Source organism: Pongo abelii, chromosome 4, assembly GCF_028885655.2.
Source record: "Pongo abelii isolate AG06213 chromosome 4, NHGRI_mPonAbe1-v2.0_pri, whole genome shotgun sequence".
In the NCBI taxonomy this organism is placed as follows: Eukaryota; Metazoa; Chordata; class Mammalia; order Primates; family Hominidae; genus Pongo; species Pongo abelii.
In genome coordinates, this window is record NC_071989.2 from 65117824 (window position 1) to 65127712 (window position 9889).

Consider the following 9889-nt stretch of genomic DNA (forward strand, 5'->3'; position numbering starts at 1 on the left):
GAGACGGCTAATGCTCAAAATTCTCTCGCCCCCCAAAGAAGGGGCTAGATTTTCTTTTATACTTTGGTTTAGAAAGGGGAGGGGGGGTCTAGTTAAAACAATTTTACAGAAATAAAGTAGGCAAAAAGTTAAAAGGATAAATGGTTACAGGAAAGTAAACAGTTCCAGGTGCAGGGGCTTTAAGACTATTACAAGGTGATAGATTCGGGGCTTTGGGCATTATCAATCAGACGAATTCCTGGGAATTGCGGATATAGCTTGCCACAGTATCTTATCAGTTAATTGCATTCTTGGATGTGCTGGGAGTCAGCTTGCACAAGTTAAGTCCTTGAGGAAGGGGCTGCCAGTGAAAGAGCCAAGATGGAGTCTGTCTGGCTCTCTTAGCTGAGGAAGAGTCAATTCAGGTGGAAACAAGCCTAAAAACAGGGTTGGTAAAAACAAGATTGGGCGTTAACAATAGTTTTATGCTGTCTTTTTAAACTTGAAAAGTGTACAGAAAAATTTTTTCACATCAGATGGGTAATGTGCCAACGTCGTAACAAGGTTTGAGGGAGGCACATCTCACACATGCACATGAAAACCCAATCATCAGGCTTATAAACTACAGAAGAATCTGAAACTTCTTAGTCTTAATATTAGGTTGGTGCAAAAGTAATTTCTGCCATTACTTTTAATGGTGAAAACCACAATTTTACGCCAACCTAATATATTTACTTACTTTATTTTAATGAATATACTAAGCCAAGAGAGTTTAAAATGAAATAAGTACTGCTCTGTGGCCGGGCGTAGTGGTTCACGCCTATAATCCCAGCACTTTGGGAGGCCGAGACGGGCGGATCACAAGGTCAGGAGATCGAGACCATCCTGGCTAACACGGTGAAACCCCATCTCTACTAAAAAATACAAAAAATTAGCTGGGCGTGGTGGCGGGCGCCTGTAGTCCCAGCTGCTTGGGAGGCTGAGGCAGGAGAATGGTGTGAACCCGGGAGGTGGAGCTTGCAGTGAGCCGAGATTGCGCCACTGCACTCCAGCCTGGGTGATAGAGCAAGACTCTGTCTCAAAAAAAAAAAAAAAAGAAAGAAAGAAGCGCTGTTCTGTAAAGGTTAAACACAGAGGAAGGGATCTAGCTCAGAGATCTCCATACTGTGGACTTCTGGGGAAAACCCTGGTCAAATAGCCATGGGCTGGTCAATTATCTTGAGTTACTCTTTCAGAGGAAAGCTTGGCTTCAGAGAAGGAAAGGCCAGTGCAAGACATGTGAGCAGCAGTTAGGTGCATCCTATTCCTAGACACATACATAGGATAAGGAAGTCAGGTATTGGGACTGTAGCTTTGGAATGGACTATACTTGCTTCAGAATATTATCATGGGGAGTTTGAGAAGCAAGGGCTTTCCTTTGTTGATTCTCCTTTCACCAGTCTTCCTGGAAAGAATATTCTGCAGTTACAAAATAGGTTCCTTGGTTGCAAGTCTGATACTTGTGCTAAAACCAAATAGATGAAAAAGTATCAACATGAATTTTAAAAAATATATTGTGTGAGCTTGTATAGCTAAGAATTCCCAGCCCCCTACATAGGATCTGAAGAAAGATCTAGTACTAATTGTATTAAATAATGGTTTAGGCAAATGTGTATCTGTCTCCTTAAGAGAGGAAGGCAGTCCCTACTGTAAAGTAAAAATGAAATGGATATACTTCCCGAGAGGGCTGGAATTTTCTGAAAATTGTCCCCTCTGATTTTTCACAGGATTTAGGGAATGGCCATCTTCCATAATTAACAAATAAATAAATGAAATTTAATGTCAGGGTCAAATGAAACTGGAAACAAAGCTTATCTGGTGATATGTCAAATTATGAGAGTAAATTATTTGGATGTAAGGATGCTGTGACCTCCTGCTTCTTGGTATTCCTTGTGTGATTTCCTCCTCTTGAGTGTGAAGGGATGTATGTCATTGGGTTATATAAGATAGTGCCCATCTTGCTAGTGTCTCTCACTCTCTTGTGGCTCTGAAAAATCAAGCTGCCTGCCATGTTTGAGCTTTGATATGGAAAGACCACATGTTAAGGAACTGAGGGCAGACTCTGCCAACAGCTAGCTTTGAAACTGAATCTCTCGGCTGGGCGCAGTGGCTCACACCTTTAATCCCAGCACTTTGAGAGGCCAAGGTGGGCGGATCACAAGGTCAGGAGTTCAAGACCAGCCTGGCCAAGATGGTGAAACCCCATCTCTACTAAAAATACAAAAATTAGCTGGGTGTGGTGGCAGGCACCTGTAATCCCAGCTACCCAGGAGGCTGAGGCAGAGAATTTCTTGAACCCAGGAGGCAGAGGTTGCAGTGAGCCGAGATCGCGCTACTGCACTCCAGCCTGGGTGGCAGAGCGAGACTCCATCTCAAAAAAAAAAAAGAAAGAAAGAAACCAAATCTCTCAGTCCTACAGCCTCAAGGAACTGAATTTTGCCAACAAAAGCAGATCCTTCCCCAGTCAAGCCTCAGATGAGACAGCATCCTCAGCTAACAACTTGTTTGCAGCCTTATGAGAACTGAAGCAGAGAACCCAGCTAAATTGTGCCTAGACTCCTGACCACAGAAACTGAGATAATAAATGTGTGTTGTTTTAAGCTGCCAAGTATGTGATAATTTGTTATGTAGTGGAGAACTAATACAACAGGGAAAAGTTAAAAGCTATTCACATAAATATTTATAATGGATATTATTTCTACACATTCAAATCAAGCTTTTCTTAAGTTCTTAAGAAGATACGAATCTGGAGAAGGAAATTATATCAAGCAGAAGGCTGCTCTGGTGTTGTGAAGACGGGATCCAACCATTCTAATGTATTCAATTTATTTATTCAATAAGTATTGAGCATCAACTATGTTCCAGGCACTGAGATATTAATCTAAGGAAGACACACATGTTGTCCTCATTGAGGATCTCAAAAGTCTAATACATAAACCAATAATCACAGAAAAATCATAGCCATGTTACAGTGCTATGAGGAAGATGTTAAGAGAATATTCTGGAAGTACTCATACATGAATACATCAGAAACTGGGCATTATAAGAACTCAGTTGCCTCTCTCTACTTTCAGTTCTACATCTTTGTACCTTGTAGCGGATTTAAAATGGCCACAAATTCTTCAATACTCTTCTATGGAGAGATTTGAGGGCTATTTCCCTTCATCTTGAATTTAGGCAGGCTTGTTCAGGGTCTGGCTTTTAAGAGGAGCTTTCACCTTGGTCTGTGGAAGTCCCGAGTCACTGTGTACAAAGTCCATCTACCTTATTACACCATCTGGAGAGAGCTGAGACTACAGGGAGAGGGGGAGTGGCCCAGCTGATCCCAGTCTTCCTAGTGACCCTGCCCAGGAACTTGGTATGTGAGTAAAGCCATCTTGGAACTTCCATACCAGACCAGCCACGAGATGAATAATACTAACTGATCCCAGTCAATGCCACATAGAGCAGAAGAACTGCCTAACTGAATTCTTTCCAAACTGCTGACTCAAAAATTTGTATGGTATAATAAAATGTTTGTTTTAAGTCACTGTTTTGTTAGGAGTAATAAGCAACCAGAATAAAATTCTAATCTTTATCATGTACCATGCTGAAAATCTGACCATCTCACTCTCCTTAAAACTCCATTAATCCCTTCCCATTACCCAAATCCCTCTTGTATGTCATAGAAGTCCGTCATTACGTGACCTCTACCTACTTCTCTGGTCTTATCTCCTAACATGGCCTCCAACTCCAGGCTCTCATATTACCTATTTGCTAATGGTTCCTGGGCCAACATCCAACATACTGTTCCCTCCTTCCATGCCAAGAAGAGACAGCGTATTCTGTTTCCTTGGCCAGTCATTGCCTTCTTCATTTGCTTTGCCTAACTTGCTCACCGTGTAAAAATATTCATCTAAGTAGTTATTTCCCCTCAGAAGTCTGCTCTAGGCCATGAGAAACTCACAGCCAAAAATGCAAATGATTCCAGATGGTCATTCACTGTAGAAAAGGAATTGATGGGCCGGGCATGGTGGCTCATGCCTGTAATCCCAGCACTTTGGGAGGCCGAGGCATTAGGATCACAAGGTCAGAAGATTGAGACCATCCTGGCCAACATGGTGAAGCCCGGTCTCTACTAAAAATACAAAAAATTTGCTGGGCGTGGTGGTGCACACCTGTAGTCCCAGCTACTCAGGAGGCTGAGGCAGGAGAATCGCTTGAACCCAGGAGGCAGAGGTTGCAGTGACCTGAGATTGCGCCACTGCACTCCAGCCTGGTGACAGAACGAGACTCCATCTCAAAAAAAAAAAAAAAAGAAAGAAAGAAAAGGAATTGAGGAAGAGATTTCTAGACCACAGAGCAAAAAGGGAATAGGGGAACCCAGATAAAATGGCAGACTGAAAAAATTCTTTGCTCTTTAAGTTAGTCTTTCCCAACATATACAATGTCATGGATGCTGTATTAGTCATTTGAACAAAGTGCTATGTTAATTCAGAAAAGAGACAATTAATTTTCCCTGGAGAGACTGGAGATGCTTTCTAGAGGAAGTGTGACACTGAAGCAGGTTCATGAAAGATGAGTAGGAACTCACTAAAGGAGATAATGGAGGGAAGCAGTTCTTGGCAGAGGGAACAGCAAGAGGAAGCAGTGGGAATGTGAAAGGACAAGGTATTACCAAGAGGTCTGGTGAGAGTAGATCAGGGAGTGCGGGGTGAGAAATAAAATGAGACAAGAAAGTGGAGGCCTTCCTTAAAAGCCGTGCTACACAGGGGATTTGCACTTTATTTTGTAGAGAGATATTAAAGTTTTTAAAGCAGGATACTGTTGGGAACAGATTTGTGATTCAGAAAACAAATTATGTTAATACTGTGAAGGATGAACTGGGGGAACAAGAAACTGGAAGAGAGCTTGAACTAGAATAGCTCCTTATTTTGGAAGAGAAGGAAGAGGGTGTTCTGAATAATGCCAGGGAGATAGAATGGCAAGACTTGACAGTGGGATATGGTAAGAAATGTACGGACAGATCTGTGATCAAAGCCTGAGTTAATCATTGCGGATGAGCTGTATATTCTTAAGTAATTTCTTCCCCCTCCCCTCCCCTCCCCTCCCCTTCCCTCCTCTGTCCTCCCCTCCCCTGTCCTCGCCTCTCCTTTTTTTTTTTTGAGACAGGGTCTGGCTTTAATGCCCAGGCTGGAGTGCAGTGATGTGATCATAGCTCACTGCAGCCTCAAACTCCTGGGCTCAAGCGACTTTTCCACCTCAGCCTCCTAAGGAGTTGGGACTATAGGCACACACCACCATGTGTGGCTAATTTTTTTGTAGATACAGGGTCTCACTTTATTGCCCAGACTGATCTCAAACTCCCGGGCTTTCACTCTAGTTGTGTCCTTTGTGGTTCTTGGATGTCATCACCCCCACATTAGGCACCTGCAGGTATGTCCTTGTCCCCACCTGGGCTCTGGATGTACATTCCATGCTACTTTCCACTTTTGTGTCTCATGGTCATGACTGTAAGTCCCCTCGGACCCTTTGTCAGCTAAATTATGTGTCTTTCTTGGGGGTCCTTTAGCTTTTCTGTGCCACTCTCGGGGCTGCAAAAGATTCAGAGGGACTGCCTCAGACTTTCCCTACCTAGGGCACTATATGTGGTCATCTTTACCTTACTTCTGTGACAACATTGTGGTCTAGGAAACATCTGCTAGGCTGCTGCCTCCCAGGATTTCAGATGTTAGTATATTCCCAACATTGTCATGAGCCTCCACCATGTCTCCCCAACTTGCAGCTAACCCCAAGTAAGGGGCATGGTGGAGGACCTTTTCTTAGATCTTTACTACCTAAAGTTATTTTGCTTAACACTCATTTCTCTACTTTTGCCCTCCCCAACTTGGAAAGTCTTTATCTAGCCTAGGGGTGGGGTGGGGTAGGGGGGGTTGATATTAGTGGGAGGGGCAATTAAGATGGGTCAGCAAGTATTTCCCCAAATCTTTCTTTCTTACTACTAAGGCTTTTGAATTTGAGAGTCCAGGAGTTTGGCACCTTCATTCTCTGCTAGTCAGTGGGTTTTTGTTGTTTGTCTTTCTAATGCAATCAGGGAGAGTTGTTAAGTGAAGAGTGCAGAGAGAAAAAAAATTCTGGAACAAATACTTTACTTAAATATCTTGATATACTGAAATAAAGTTTTTGTCTCTTCCAAATATATGCATCCTCTTCTCACATCTGCCAAGACAGTCATAGGTAAGAAACCTCAAATTAGAATAAAGAGTATCCGCTTCCTTGATCTGATTTCTGTGTGCAGATAATGAGAAGAGGCGAAGGATCAACCAGATTCTGAAAACTTGCTTTCAGGTACCAGGGGCCAGAGCATAAAACTAGATATTTTCCCAGGATTGATTGATTTAGGTACTGAGCCTCAGGGGTCACATAGAAAATTTCCCAGTGACATTAAAGGAAGCCCATACTCTATTGTGTAAGAAAAGAGAAAAACTAAACAAGCTGCCAGGTGTCGAACTTCTCCTTCTGTCCAGTTCTGGTTCTGCCTTGTGGAGCTGTAGGAGAGGGTCACCAATGCCCAGACATACCACTACACCTTCCCTTCTTTTGCCCACCTTCTTACCTCTTAACATCATTCTCATGAATTTTTTTTCATATACTCCCTACCTTTTTCTAACTTTATAAAGACAGAAAAATAAATGAAGAATGAATCATCTGTCTTGTGTGTTAGATGTCATGGCAGGAGGTAGAAAGGAAACTGAATATGTCTTTAAACCCCTGGAGCATCTAGCTACAGATGGACTAAATGGTCCAACCCAAATGCAGAAAACCAGTGTAAACCACTTAGACTGTGATTCTGATTTCAGTAAAAAGTGAATTTTTTTTCCAAGTAGGAATATGTTAAGCTGTTTTCTCTAATCAGAGACAAATTTTCAATGCCTGGATAACAAGTATTATCCTAAGTGCCACCCTTTTTTGTGTGCCAGCTATGTGACAGGAACTCACTTTATATCCCAATTAATTTTTGCAACAAATGGGGCAGGAAATAGCAGTTGTTCACTGTAGTCACACTCTTATGACCGAGAAGTGTTAATTTATATATGTATGTAAATTGTACATCTTCCTTATATATCATGTATAATTTAATTATATAATTTAATTATATAATTTAATATTATATAATTATGTTATATAATTTAATTATATAATTTAATATTATATAATTATGTTATATAATTTAATTATATAATTTAATATTATATAATTATGTTATATAATTTAATATTATATAATTATGTTATATAATTTAATATTATATAATTATGTTATATAATATAATTATATAATTTAATATTATATAATTATGTTATATAATTTAATATTATATAATTATGTAATATAATTTAATTATATAATTTAATATTATATAATTATGTAATATAATTTAATTATATAATTTAATATTATATAATTATATAATTATATTACATAATTATATAATTATATAATTTAATTATATAATTATATAATTTTATTATATAGTTTAATTACATAATATTGAATTATATAATTAAATTATATAATTGTATAATTTAGTATTATATAATTAAATTATATAATTGTATAATTTAGTATTATATAATTAAATTATATAATTGTATAATTTAGTATTATATAATTAAATTATATAATTGTATAATTTAGTATTATATAATTAAATTATATAATTGTATAATTTAGTATTATATAATTAAATTATATAATTAAACTATATAATAAAATTATACAATTATATAATTTAATATTGTATAATTAAATTATATAATTAAACTATATAATAAATTATACAATTATATAATTTAATATTATATGATTAAATTATATAATTATATAATTTAATATATGATTCAATTATATAATTATAATTTATATAATTATATATTCCTTATATATTATAAATGTATATATTATATATTTATTATATATAAATATTATATATATAAAGAAACACGGTCTCTCTGTCATGCAGTGGCTCTATCATAGCTCACTGCAGCCTCAAACTCTTAAGAGCCTCAAACTCTTAAGCTCAAGTGCTCCTCCTGCCTCAGCCTCCTAAGTAGCTGGGACTACAGGTGTGTGCCATTACGTCCAGCTAATTAAAAAAATTTTTTGTAGAGATGAGGTCTCCCTATGTTGCCCAAGCTGGTGTCAAACTCCTGGCCTCAAGCAATCCTCTTGCCTTAGCCTCCTAAATTGCTGGAACTACAAGCATGAGCCACTACACACAGCTATTTTGGTGTATTTCTAATATCTTTTAGATGCGTATAATTTTTGCTTTTTCAGTTACCACCATGGCCTAAACAATTTCCTATGTTGTTAAAAGCTTATTTTACTGACTACACTCATGACGTTTTTAATAGCTCATTGAAATTTTCCAATACATTTCATAGATATATTGGGAGTAGACATAGCAGAGGGTATTGTAGCCTCAGATTAGCCTGGGTGTAATCTTGGAAGGAGGGAACTGCCTTGCTGCTCCCTCTACTTTTGCCTCTCCTGTAGCCAAGCCTCAGGAGAGGCTTTTCTGCATGGCTTCCAGGGTTTGGTTTGTGAGGGAAGAAGATGAGGATAAAGTCAACTCAAACTTCATGGCAGCATTGTGCCCACTTTTCCCTGTCACTGCCATTCTCCAGCAGAAACACTTTGGACACCGACATATGCTCCCTCTTGGAGAAACTTTCTAGTTTGGGTAAAAAGACCAAAAAGTGGGAAAAAATTAATTAGAAATATGGAGATCATGGGTGGAAGGAGATACCATGGCATGACCCTGAAAGCCCTCAGCATACTCTGGCATGGATCTCTGAGGAAATACAAGATGACCTCTGTGCGAGGTGTTTTTCATGTTGGTTGGAATTTTCACTGGTAAGAACACAAGTACCTTTAAGCTTTGGCCAGAAGGTTTCAGATCTTGAATAGGCCCAAACTAATTTGTGCTTTTTCTAAGTAGAATAGTCAGGTTGAACCTGTGGATCAACAGTTGACATTATGCCAACCAAAATATTTCTCTTTTTGGAAGCAACTAACGAGTTTCAATAATTCTTCTTGAGTCTTTCTCACATAAGGAAACAGGGCACATCATTAAAACTGCCCTGGAGGAAATTATATGATAGTCTTTGTAAAACTAACATTCCAGAAGGGAGGGGACTTTACCAATGCAGGGGATTATTAATAGCTATTTTGTGCCTTCAGATGGCATGATGCTTTATGTGTTAGTGAATTTCACAGGATCACATATGTGCAAGGGGGCCAGGCTCGGATCAAGGGGGTATGTGGCTGCTGGCTCTGATTTTTGTTCTGCTGGGCCTTGGTGGAAGCAACCAGTTAGGCAAATAGAGCCAGGCACACTATCCTTAATGCATTAGACAATTGGTAATTCTTTCTTGTTTATGATGATGGGTTTGATAGGAATCTCTGGACATGGAGATAGAAAACCAGGTGGCTCTACCATTTATTAGTTCTATAACTATAGACAGATTACTTGTCTCACCTGAACCTCCATTTCCTTATCTGTAAAATGGAAATACAATCTCTTTCAATAAGTTGTTATGAAATCTAAATAAGATAATATATGTAAAAGTGCTAGACATGGAAAAATATTTTATAATTTTTAAGGTATATTATTATTGTTGTTATGATTATCATTACTAGTAAGTTTAATCATGGAAGACTTATGGACTGACTAGTAAACTAGGATAACTTAGTGGGGATCTGTGGTTTGGGATCTCAAAATAACAATGAAAGCCTAAATGTCAGACCTTTTTTTTTTCCCTGAGACGGAGTTTCGCTGTTGTTGCTCAGGCTGGAGTGCAATGGTGCAATCTCGTCTCACTGCAATCTG

General features: G+C 38.5%; 1 non-coding gene across 1 annotated transcript; it reads right to left on the reverse strand.

Moving 5' to 3' along the window:
- Positions 1-509: 509 nt before the first annotated feature.
- LOC112133639 (small nucleolar RNA U13) lies at positions 510-613 on the reverse strand. The gene has a single exon (XR_002915266.1). It is a non-coding gene; the product is annotated as a small nucleolar RNA U13 (small nucleolar RNA).
- Between the last annotated feature and the right edge of the window lie 9276 nt (positions 614-9889).